We start from the raw sequence: 12,669 nt of genomic DNA, 5'->3' as shown, positions 1-12,669 counted from the left end.
GTCTGACTAGGAGCAGGAGTAGCTGAGACTGGGGCCCTGACAGAGGTGAGTGGTGAGGGGGCTTCTGCAGCCCTGAAAGTCCTAGTGTGGCTTTCACTGCCAGCAATGCTGGCCCCCACCCACCCTGACTGTGCCACACCATGCATTCCTGCAGTGCCTTACTCCTCAATAAAGCACCTTTGGAGTCAGTCCTCTGTGACAGTGCAGGCCGAGAGGGAGGGGTGGCTGTGGGGCCTGTGGCTAAGCACCCTGGGTTCTGGGGCCCTCCCAGCCTGTGGCTGAGTGCCCGAGCATCCTGGTACCAGCCCCTCTTGGAGACCTAGAAGGCGGCTTCAAGGGAGAGGATTGTGTGACTGTGAGCCCATGAATGTGGGAACAGATGTGTCAGATTGGGAGGCTGGATGAACATAGGAGTGTGACTGTGGGTGTGATTGCCTGGCTCCTGTAAGAGGTGGGGAATGGCAGCGTTTGGGTAACAGTCTGACATCACACATGCATGTGGAGGTGTGAGGGCAGCAGTAGTCGTTGAGGGCATGGTCACTGAGCAGGGTGAGGGGAGAAGCGCTCCACGGGGCTGTGCAAAGCCCAGACACTGCCCAGGCTAGCTGGACTTGCCACGTTTGGGCCCAGCCTGTGGTTCCTCCAGGTAAGGGGGCCGAGTAGAGGAATAGGGGCTGCCTTGCAAAAAAGAAAAGGGGTCAGGGGACTGAGGAGGAGACACTGCAACTCTGGGCCAGCCCTTTCGTCTCCATGCAGGTACCTAGGCAAGCAGTGACTAGGGCACATGCTGACCCACTGCCCCCGGCTGGCTATGACTCCCTGCCCATCCACTCCTGGCTTCATCACCAGCCTCCCTTTCTCTTTCCAAGACAGGCTTTGCTACTACTCTGCCATAACCCAGACACTTCCCACCAGCCCTGGGCTCTTCCTTCCTCTGGCACCATATCCACCTCTGCCTCTCCTGCTGTCTCCCTCTCCCACTGACCTAGAGAAGAGCAAATCTGCCTGAGCAGGTCATCTCTATTAATTTGCACGTGTCGATGGGCCTTAACCTTTGAAGCACCCAGTACCTACAGCTGATGACCTATTCTCTGAGCTCCCCAACCCCACTCTGTATGTGTGTAAGGAAGGCCACTTCCCCAGGCTCCAGTCCTGTCTCTTCTGGTGCATTGGTCTGCAGCTTCAGATGCCACCTGCTGCTGTGGTAGAGCAGTAGGTGAGAGGGGCCACCACTGATGCAGCCTTGGGGTGTGGTTGGAACCACCCTTCTCCTACCACTTTAGGATTCTAGCCCTGCAATGCTAGGCTCAGCCGAACCCCTCTCCCACCTGCTGTTAGATGCCTGGAATTACATTCTCTTTCCTCTTCCCCCACAACACTTCCAGATCCTGTTCTGCGGGCCTGGCTGCTGCAGAGGAAGAGTGAGCCTACGATAAGGACTCAGGGCAGTGGGCCATGGATCAATGGTGTGGGTAGAATGGATCAGGGAAGGCGAGACATTGGCTCCCCGGAGTCCCTTCCACTTACACCCCCAGCTGAAGGTCACCATTTGTCTTTTCTCTATCCCGCTTCCTCCACAGGCACACCAGAAGAGATTTTCCACATCCAGTGCCCCAGGGCTCACTTTCCCGTCAGCTCCAGTCTGCCACCGTGGGGACTCCTCACTTCATACCCCTTCCCTGGGTGACACCCAGGGACAGGCCCCTCTAGGGCAATATGGCCAGCGAGGCCCTAGGGAAGCCCCACTCTCCTACACATGGTGAGGCTGGAGGGTGTGCTCTGTCTCACACCTCTGCAGGCCCCTCCCAGGCAGGCTCCAGGCCCTGAAAGGGCCTCTGGGAGGCAGGTTTCTATTGAGGAGAGGACACGATTCTGACAGCACAGAAGCATCAAGCTGCCTGACCTTGGGGAATTTGAGCAGGGACCAGTAGTTCCTGCAGGGATGCTGCAGACCGGCCCTGGAAGGAGGGTAAAACCTTCCACTCCCACCCTAGGCCCTGAAAGCCTAAGAACTGAGGCACTAGGGCCTATCCTCAGAGGCACAGGGACTGTGGTAGAGGACACAGAGCTGGTCCTTCTAAAGAAGGGGTACTCCCCAGGGCCTGGGGGCGGGGGGGCTCTAGGGTGCTACACGTGGTGAGTGGCCCCTGCCTCCCCGAGGAAACTACTGTTGGCCCGGACAAGGGAGCTCATTAAGGGAAATGAGGTTTCCCCCATGCTTCTCCCTCTAGGAGAAATTAGGGCAGCCACTTAGAACCTCTGTTTATTTATTATCTTGAAATAGGATCTCTCTCTGTTGCCGAGGCTGGTGTGCAGTGGCACAATCGCAGCTCACTGCAGCCTCAACCTCCCAGGCTCAAGTGATCTTCCCACCTCAGCCTCCCAAGTAGCTGGGACTACCAGCACACCCCACAATGCCCGGCTAATTTTTTGTATTTTTTCTAGGGACAGGGTCTCACTATGTTGCCCAGGCTGATCTTGAACCCTTGGGCTCAAGCAGTCCTCTCACCTGGGCCCCCCAAAGTGCTGGGATTATAAGTGTGAGCCACTGTGCCCCGCCTTAGAATCTTTTTTTTACTAATTAATTTAAGAATTCCTGAGCCCTGCTATGTTCCCTGCTATGAGGGAATATAATGATGAACAAGCTCTCAGGGCGCTCACATTCTATTTGGAGGAGACAGACAATAAAGAATTAAATAAGTAGCCGGACGCGGTGGCTCAAGCCTGTAATCCCAGCACTTTGGGAGGCTGAGGCGGGCGGATCACGAGGTCAGGAGATCGAGACCATCCTGGCTAACACAGTGAAACCCCGTCTCTACTAAAAACACAAAAAATTAGCCGGGCGTGTTGGCGGGCGCCTGTATTCCCAGCTACTCGGGAGGCTGAGGCAGGAGAATGGCTTGAACCCAGGAGGTGGAGGTTGCGGTGAGCCGAGATCGCGCCACTGCACTCCAGCCTGGGGGACAGAGAAAGACTCCGTCTCAAAAAAAAAAAAAAAAAGAATTAAATAAGTGAGAAAATGAGACCAAAAAAGCTTAGCTAGTGAACAGCACTACACAGAAAATTACAATAGGATGTCGTGATAGAGGCACTTGTCAGATGGTCGGGAGTTCTTCTCTGAGAGGTGGCATTTAAGCTGAGCTCTGAATGGTGAGTCAGCCATGCAAAGGTCTAGAGCAGGACATTTCAAGCTCAGGAAACAGCCAGTGCAAAGCCCTAAGGTGAGAATGAACTGGCCTCCATGTGTCAGAACAAGAAAGAAGGGCTGTTGAGACAGAGGTGGAAGATGAAGCTGGAGAGGCGGGGAGGGGGTATTGCTCAGCTCATGGAGGGCTTAGTAAGCCCGGGTGAGGAGTTGGGATTTGATTCTTGGTGAGATGGGAGCCACTGGAGGGTTTTAAGCAGGGAAGTGACATGATCTGATTTATGATGGTAAAGACTGCTCCGCCTGCTGTATAGAAGTAACGGAGTGGCGAGGGGCAAGAGGGAAAGCAAGGCTAGGAGGGGCAGGCTAGGAGGTCACAGCAGTGAGACATACGGGCGCTGGGACTAGGGTGATTGCTCGGAGTGGACAGATTCTGCACCTGTTGGAGAAGTTTTGGGGGCATGAAAGAGAAGAATCCTGAGGAAGTTCTAAAATTTTGGTTTGAGCACCAGGGTATATGGTGGAGGATCCGGTTTTGGGAAAAAAGGGACATCCTGGTAAGGCAAAAGACCTGTTAGCCCACAGGGACTGTCCCACAGGAGCTGGAGCCACAGCCCTGAGTTCTGGAAGAGGAGGCGCTGGGATGGAGACGTAGAAGCTGTTGGCATGTGGGTGGTGGTGAAACTCCGAGGAGACAGGAAGACAGAGAACCCGGAAGCTAGAATAGTCTAACCACAGACTCCGGGGGGAGCAGGGAGCCCACGCTGCTGACTTCTGAATCCCACTCGGCCTTCTGTGATGCCAGGAGCCTTCCTGATGAGGGCTCTGGACTAGGAGTGGGGGATTAAGAAGTGGAATGTGAGCACCAAGAGGCCAGAACTTCTGACTTGTTCACTGCTGTACCCTCAGTGCCCACCTGGCACAAGGTAGGTGCTCAAAAGCACCTGTGGACTGAAGGAGGAAGGAAAAGGTGTGGATCTCATCGCACAGCTGAGATTCCAGGTCCCCAGTAATACGGGATTGTCAAGATGCCTAACTCTGGGCAGGAAGGGAGAAGATCTCATATGTATGGGAGTTCCCCTAACCAATTGCACAGTTTTCTATTTCTCTGTGGGGAGGTGGGATGGCACAGGAAGGAAGGGTTGACTAGATCGGCGCCGAAGGACCAGCCTGAGGGCCAGGCTCCCCAAAGTAGGAGATGGCCAGATGGAGGGACCAAGCCTGAGGAAATCGGCACTGTTGGGGACTGCCACCAGAGGGCACCCCGGGCACATGGCAGGAGATAGACACCACTCAGCCCAACCAGACTGCACAATTTTGCCTTTTCCTCTTCTGAGGTCCAAGGCCCTAAGAAATAGGGAGATCAAGGCAGTTGGGGGAAGAGGGGCAGTTAGGTCACTCAGATTTACTAAGTGACTCATCCAACCCTGGAACCTGACCTTATTACAGAGAGAGCCTGGATCCTGGACAAAAACTTAGTTAGCCTTTATCAAGGTCACAGATAAGTCCTGAGTCTGCTTATAGACTAAACCCTGACCTTGATCTTAGACTGAGCCCTCACCCCAGTCCATACTGTGTCCTGACCTTAATCACAGACTGAACTTGACCCTAGTCACACTCTGAGCTCTGACCCTGCCTGTCCATTCATCAAGCACTGACCTTGATCCCAGACTGAGCTCTGACCCCAGTCTATAGACTAAACCCTGACCATTACCATATAGTGAACCCTGACTTGGACACAGACTGATCATGGACACACATTAGCCCTTATTCTGGCCATAGACTGAGCCCTGACCCTGGGAACAGATAGCGCTAACCCTGGTCCATACACTGAACTCTGACTCTGATCACTGAGCCTGACCCTGAATCTGGTGCCAACCTGAACTCTGACCCTGATCCATATGCATTGAATCCTGACCCTGGACAACAACTGAGCTTTTATCATGGTCACAAACTGGCCTTGATCCCTAAGACTTGCTCTTCCAACACCCCAATGAGTTAAGGACCTTCCAGAAGAGGCTCTTGTGTTAGGCCAAGCTTTAGTCTCAGAAGGAAGTAATTCCTGGAACCACTTTTGTTGGGGAGAGAAGGAATTCTGGGTCTGTTGGGGAGAGAAGGAATTCTGGGTCTCCAAATGGTCCAGAAACTCCTCGTCCTTGGAACCCTGAGAGGCCAGGCAGAGAAAGGCCAGTTCTAGGCTGCCCAGGACATGAGGGAAGAAGGCAGCTAGGTACCTTCTCAAGGTACCCCCACAGCTGTGGGGGCGGGGCCTCTTCTGCCTGCCTGTCCATCTGGGGAGCCTCCCCACTGGCAGCCTCTTCATCTGCACTTCTGACTCCCTTCTGCTCCACGGTCTGTGCTCCACTCCTTGCTAGCTTTCCAGGAAAATAAGGAGAGACATTCCATGCGAGGGGTGGAACCAGGCCAAGACGGGGGGGCCCCATGCCCCCAACCCGTGTCCTGGCCGGAAAAGAAGCCCCTCCCTCTGGGAGCTCACTTTGGCTGCTTGCTCCAAACAGGCGAGAAAAGGTGAATCAGGCTCAAGGCAGCTCCAGCAGGGCCTCAGGTTGACAGTGGCCAAGACATAGGAGCACGAGGCAGCTGCATGGGAAGTCCCCGAGGCCCCAGTATGTTCCTGGAGTCTGCAGCGTGTGAAGGTGTGGTAGGTGAGGGCAAAGGACGGCACAGTCCCTCCCCAGGGCACACTGACCAACTTAATTTCTGCCATCCCCAGGGTTCAGCCTGGGTGCCCTCCCGCTGCAGGGCCCACCGGCCTCCAGGCTCACCTAGGGAGGCACCAAGGGCGGGGGTGGGGGCCGAGCCAGGCAGGAGCTGGGGCGGGGGAGGGGGCAGCTCGAGTCAAAAAACGCTGACGCCAAAGACAATGAGCTCTCCGAGGCTGAGGCAACTCATTTGGTCCCGGCCACGCTTTATTAAATTCTCATAAACCTGTCAGGGGGGACAGGGCTCGCTTCAGTTTACCTCATTAGCCCGACACAATGACAGTGGTGGGGGGACAGGCAGGGTGGGGGTGCAACAAGGGGAGGCTGGCGCTCAGAGCTGAGAACTGAGCCAGCCGGGAAGATAATTGAATTAAGTGGCTTTTGTTAATGGTTTTTAAGACTCCAAAGTGTAAATAACATTTAGGGGCTTTCTTTTAATGGGGCTGGGGTTTTAGAGACCCAGGGAGCTTAGGGGAGGCCCAGCCTGGTCCCTGCCTTCTCCCCCACCCTAGGGGAGCTCCCGAGGGGAGAACTTGTGGGAGCCGCCCCAGGGATGCATTGCAGTTAGCCTTGGGAGGACCAAGGGGACTTCCCCAAGGGAAGGGGACAACATCATTGGAGCCAAAGAAGCTGAGACAACTTCCTGGTGAATCTTTGAAAAGAATCAGAGTACGTGAGCAAAAGAGGGGATGGATGCAGGGGGCTGTGATGACCTACCCAGTCCTGGAATGCTGCCGTCGGACACAGTGGCCAGGGATATCTCTGAGATGTTGCTGGAAGCATGGTCCTGGCCTCCTGGGGTCAATGTTCATTCTCCATGAGAGGTCAGTGGGAATGGAAGGTACTGGTTGTGTTGCCAGCAGGTAGTGAGCTCCCCATCAAAGTGTATGTGGGAATGCTGTGAGTTGGGGTATCCCCAAACAAGGCAGTGGGTTAGACTAGATCCCAGGCTTGCTGAAGGCAATTGGACTTGATCCAAGCTGTAAGAGGAACCTGAAAAGATGGTGAGCTCACTTCTCTGGGGGCACAAGGGCCTTGGGGAGCTAGGTGCCAGGGAACAGGGACACACACAGAAGTTGAGAATCCAGCCCCTGGCTTTCCTCAGTCAACAGCTTCTCCTTCCCTGCAGACAAGACCAGGTCAGGGAGTTGGCTGGATTGAAGGCAAAGGGCTCTGGGCTAAGATCCCAAGGGGCTAGAGGTGAGATGAGGCAGGGCTGGCCCTGGGCCAGCCCACAAAGGGTTAAGGCGCTAATCGCCCTGCATGCGACAAAGGGAAGTGGGTTTTCTGATCCAGAAAGGATCAGTCCCTGGGACGCCCCATCAGGCCCTTCAGCGTGAAATTACACCCCAGCGGGGGTGCTCCCCTCCCCCTACACACACATTACCCGCCGGGCCTGGCACAGGATTAGGGCCCAGAGTCATCAGCATAATAGATTGCACCTCCCCACCCCATCCCTTCCCCCAGGAACCTTCAGTCCTGCCTCCAGACCTGGGCCAGCCTCTTTCCTCACGTCTGTCCACCTGGCAGTTGCGCTGCCTGGTCATCTTGTCCTCACTCTTGGTCTAGTCATTCCATCTGTCTCCTCCAGCCATGCATTGAGCCCCCACCTCACTCCTGGTCATAGTGTCTTCATAACCTTTAATCAGCCTGCCAAAGGTACGTTCCATTGCTTAAGCATTTGGTGTCTGTCTTCCCCCTCGCACATCAGGTGCTGTCCTGCTCAGCACTGCATTCCCAGTGACGGGGCTGCATCTTCCACGCAGATGGTGCTCAGTCAACTAATGCTGACTTCCCATCCCCCTCACAAAGACTGGGGCATGGTCCCTAAACTCTGGATGTTGATGCCGAGAACTAGGAGACTGTGCCAGGACAGGGCCATGTCCTCTGGAAGAGAGAGGAGGCTGTGGCATGGCCACTGCCTTGGACCTAGCCTCATCCCCTAAAGATGGCATGAGGGAGGCAGGCAGGAAAAGCGAGAGGGCCTGCAAAGACAGAGGGTCCACCTGTCCTTGGGTGCTGTCCAAGGAGATCCACTCACTCCACTGCCCCAGGCTGCTGTGCCTTTGCCCTCTGATGACCTGTAAGCCCCATCTGCACCCCCAACCAGGAGGACCCAGCATGGGAAGAAGCTCTGAATGGAACAATTGAGGAAACAGGATGCTATCACATGGAAGACAAAACCCAGAAAGACTCTTGGAAACCAAGGCTGCCTGAGAAAGGCACCTGTATGGATCACCCTGACCAACCTCTACACAGGAGACAGAGGCCCAGAAAAAGCCAGGGCTTGTCCAAGCCCGTACTGCAAAGCTATGGCAAGGCCCAGACAGAAGCCTGGTTCCCTGAAGTCCTCGGCAGAGCTTGTCCCTCACATGCTCTTCCCAGTTAATTTAACAAGTTCAGTACTGGTTGAACACAAATTCCGCACCAGGCTGTATGCCATGCCAGCTTCTGCCCAGGGAGCTCCATCTGGCAGTGGTTGAGAACTGTATATAGTGGCCAGAGGCATCAAGAGAAGGAGGGGCATCTCCCTCCTCTGTGATAATCTGGCAAGGCTTCCTGGAGCGGGTGGCATGTGGCTGGGCTCTGAAGAGTGAAGCCTCTCCCCAGGAAGAGGGACCAGCAGAGCAGAGGTACCTGGGGACAGGGCACAGTGAGTGTGTGAGGTGCTACGCCAGTCAAGTGACACACTCCACAACAGGGTGAATAGACATGTTCTGTGTGGCTCCCAGGCCAAGCCAGGCCTGATAAGGAGGCTACTGGGTGGCAGATTTCAGACAACATGAAGAAGAACTTTCCAACAGCCCTGGCGTAGGCTGCCCTGGAAGGTAGTGAGCTGCCCACCCCTTCAGGCTTGTGGATAGGAGCTGGGTATCAGTGATTCCTCCCTGGATGGAGGCCGAACTAGAGACCCGTGAGGATGTCTGTTCCGAGAACCTGAAGCAGAAATGGCCAGACTTCAACAGGCCTGGCTCCTCAGTAGGTGACCTCTGCCCCCACACCTTGTCCATCCTCCTGGGCTCTGCAGGCCCCTGGTGGCTGGAGTGTGGGAGAGGGAGGTAACAAGGCAGACAGAAGAATGACTGCTTTTTCAGTTATTCTTCTATGTATCTATGGCTTCCACCCAACCCGGCAGGGTGGGGCGCTTAAATCAGGATCAGAAGTTGTCCAAAGTGTTAGGTAACAGGGGTATCTTAATGGCACTGGTTCTGGGTTCTTCTTCCTCCTCGATACAGACCCGCCAAAGAAAAACCAATCAGAAAGAGACGCCTTCCCGCCCTGGTCTGAGCCCAGCCCCCCAGCCAACCATTGACCTCCATGTAACGTCTCAGAGTATAAAAAGCCGAAGCCCCGAAGCCCTCTCTCTCTGCTTCCTCTTCGGCTCCCTACCTAACGCCTCCAATAAAGATCTCTTGACCGTAACCGGTGCGGCGTGGTCTTAGCCTGAGTCTGTAGAGTCACTCTTTCATTGGTGCCGTGACTCGGATCGGGACCCCCCCGCCTTCTGGTGGGACCCTGATCCCTCTCAGGCTTAGACCAGGTCTCGGTTGGTCTTCGCCCATTTTCCTGTTCGCCGAGCTCCGCACCCACCATCGGCTTCCATCTGGTAAGTTCCCCTTCTCAGGCCTGCCGCTTAGGCCGATCGCACCAGGTCCAACCCACGTTCCGCCTAATGCCCCTACGGCAGAGATAGGCCCATTGCTTCTTCCTTCTGCCTCGACCCATAGGGAGCGGAGTTTTCTCCCCTCTTCCCTTTCTCGCCTCCGGCCTGGGCCCCCCTTCCCTTTCTCATCTCAAAAATCCTGGTACCAGGTGGCCCACGGTCCTCAGCCATAGTTGGCCCCTCAGTCCTTTCGCTTTGGTGACGACCGAACCGGAAGCTCTGAGTCATGTTGCAGTGTTCAGCTATTAGGGGACGCCCTACTTAGCCCTCACTGCAAATCCTCTCATAGCCCCGCGATGGGAGGCTCCGCATCCCCGCCGGCCGACTCTCCCCTACGATGCCTCCTAAACAATTTGTCAGCCCTAGGCTTAGCGGCCAACCTCAAACCAAAACGTCTAATTAAATACTGCACACAAGACTGGCCCACTTACCCCTTAGATAACCAAAACAAGTGGCCCCCTTATGGGTCCCTCGATCCTGGTATCCTCCAGGATCTCTATAACTATTGTGAGCGAACAGGAAAATGGGCAGAGATCCCGTACCTCCACGGGTTTTTCCTCCTAAAGGGCCTGAAACTGTCACCCTCCCCGACCCCCCTCATTCCTTCTGCTCCTGACTTTGATCCTGCCGATGAGCCCCCGCCATATCACCATCCACAGCCCTTCCCCCCGGCTGCCGCCCAGCCCGCAAGGGCCCCGCCCCCGGCAGCAGCCTAACCTCCTTCCACCAACCCCGGCCTTCCTTCCCCGTCCTCTCCAACCTCTCCTACTTCCTTTCCTCCACCTTTCAGCCCTCCTACTACTCGCTCCAGATCTCACCTTCCTGTCCTCGCTCCTCTGCGAGAAGTAGCAGGGGCAGAAGGCATCGTTCGCGTCCATGTCCCCTTTTCTATGGCTGATCTTTCACAAATCGAAAAACGCTTAGGCTCCTATACCTCCAACCCTGCTTCATATATCAAAGAATTCCAGTATCTTCTCCAAGCTTACAGCCTCACCTTTCACGATATTTACATGATCCTCTCTAACACCTTTCTCCCTGAGGAGCGCCAGCGAGTCTGGGAGCAAGCCTGCACTTATGCCACCAAACAACCGCAGCTCTGCCCATAGGGGCGCAAGCAGTCCCTGAGCAAGAGCCTAACTGGGATTACAACACCCAAATTGGTGTCGCTGCCCGGGACCACTTCGCCACCTGCTTAATAACCGGGCTGCGTAAAGCAGCCCAAAAGGCAGTCAACTTTGAAAAACTCCACCAAATTGTACAAGAAAAACACGAAAACCCATCCGCCTTTCTTGACTGCCTTACACAGGCACTCCAACAATATACCAACATAGACCCTGAGGCCCCCAATGGCAGGCAGCTTCTCATGTCCTATTTTTTCGTGCAAAGCTTCCCAGACATTAGAGCCCAATTAAAGAAGCTAGACAGAGGTCCCTTCACCCCACAGACCAAGATTCTGGCCACCGCGTTCAAGGTATACCATAACTGTGATGAGCAGGTGAGGAGGCAAAAGTGTCAAATGCTGGCTCAAGCTCTCCGAGCCCCTCCTCAGCCAGCTGTAAACACTGGTGACCGTAAGCCACCATTTGCCCACCGTCAGCCCCCTGGGCCCTGCTTCAAGTGCGGCAAAGAAGGGCATTGGGTCCGTGAGTGTCCCAATCCCAGGCCTCCACACAAGCCGTGTCCAAAATGCCACCAGCCTGGTCACTGGGCCGTCAACTGCCCCAACTCCTGGAGGGGAGTTGGGCCAGACCCCGGCCCCACCCCCGACCTCTTGGGACTGGCCATTGACGATTGACGGAGCCCTGGGACTCCCTCCCCGACACACACTATCACTGCACAGGAACCCAGGGTGCCTCTCACAGTAGATGGGCGCCTCGTCACCTTCCTCCTCGATACAGGAGCTACTTTCTCGGTTCTGTGGGAATTTTGGGGTGTCACTTCCACCTCCGGCCCTCCTATAGTCGGGGTAGGAGGCCAAACCATGTGCCCAAGAACTACCCCACTTTTATCCTGCTCCTTCTCAGGTCACCTCTTCTCTCATAGGTTTTTAGTTATGCCCCAGTGCCCCCTTCCCCTATTAGGAAGAGATATCCTTTCCAAGTTTAGAGCAGCCATTACTTTTAATCCCATAGCTCTCCCAGACTCCGCCTCCCTCCTCGCCCTAGTTGCCAGCTCAACTGACCAACCCCACACCCCGTCTTCCTTGTCCCTCTCTGTCAACCCCACAGTCTGGGACACTGCCACCCCCTCACTGGCTCACTGCACTCCTGTTGAAATCTCTCTTAAAAACCCCCACCACTTTCCATGCCAGCCCCAATATCCCCTTCCCGCTACCAGCCTCAAAGGCTTGCAACCCCTTATCTCAGAACTTCTACAGAAGGGGTTCCTTAGGCCAACACACTCTCCATTCAACACTCCCATTCTAGCATTAAAAAACCCAATGGAAAGTTTCGCCTAGTTCAAGATCTGCGGCTTATCAATGAGGCTGTTAAGCCCATCCACCCGTTAGTCCCTAATCCCTATACTCTCCTCTCCTCTATCCCACCCGATACAACACATTTCTCGGTGGTGGACCTTAAAGATGCCTTTTTCACTATTCCCCTCTCCCCGCAGTCCCAAGACTTCTTTGCTTTCACCTGGACTGACCCAGATACCTAACAGTCACAACAGCTTACCTGGACAGTACTTCCCCAAGGGTTTCGAGACAGCCCCCACATTTTTGGTCAAACTCTTGCCTCATCTCTCAGACTACTACACCTCCCTCTCTCCACTCTCCTGCAATATGTAGATGATCTCCTCCTATGCAGTCCCTTTTTAACAGCCTCTCAAACTGACACCATTTCTCTCCTCAACTTCCTAGCAGACAAAGGATACCGGGTATCTCCCCTTAAGGTCCAACTTTCCTCCACGCAGGTGACCTATCTAGGAGTCCTCCTTTCTTACAACTCCAAGGCCATCACCCTAGACTGGAAGTGCTTCATCCAGAGTCTCCCAGTCCCCAAAACTAAGCAAGAACTTCTCTCACTTCCAGGGCTTGCAGGGTACTTCAGAACATGGATTCCCAACTACTCTCTCCTAGCAAAACCACTTTATGAGCTGTCCCATGGAGCTCCATCTGAGCCCCTAGATACTACTGT

The 12,669-nt window shown here is 54.8% G+C and overlaps 1 long non-coding RNA gene across 1 annotated transcript in view; it reads right to left on the bottom strand.

Moving 5' to 3' along the window:
• Positions 1-6,559: 6,559 nt before the first annotated feature.
• LOC131384152 (uncharacterized) overlaps positions 6,560-12,669 on the bottom strand; it is a 17,323-nt gene continuing 11,213 nt past the window's right edge. Inside the window, exons 3-4 of the long non-coding RNA XR_009214722.1 lie at positions 7,360-7,518; positions 6,560-6,861 (exon numbers count right to left, since the gene is read on the bottom strand). This is a non-coding gene — a long non-coding RNA (uncharacterized LOC131384152). The remainder of the gene's footprint in view (positions 6,862-7,359; positions 7,519-12,669) is intronic.

Source organism: Hylobates moloch, unplaced genomic scaffold, assembly GCF_009828535.3.
Source record: "Hylobates moloch isolate HMO894 unplaced genomic scaffold, HMol_V3 SCAFFOLD_8, whole genome shotgun sequence".
Lineage (NCBI taxonomy): Eukaryota > Metazoa > Chordata > Mammalia > Primates > Hylobatidae > Hylobates > Hylobates moloch.
Note: the sequence above shows the minus strand (reverse complement) of the source record. Positions and strands in the feature narration are given on the sequence as shown.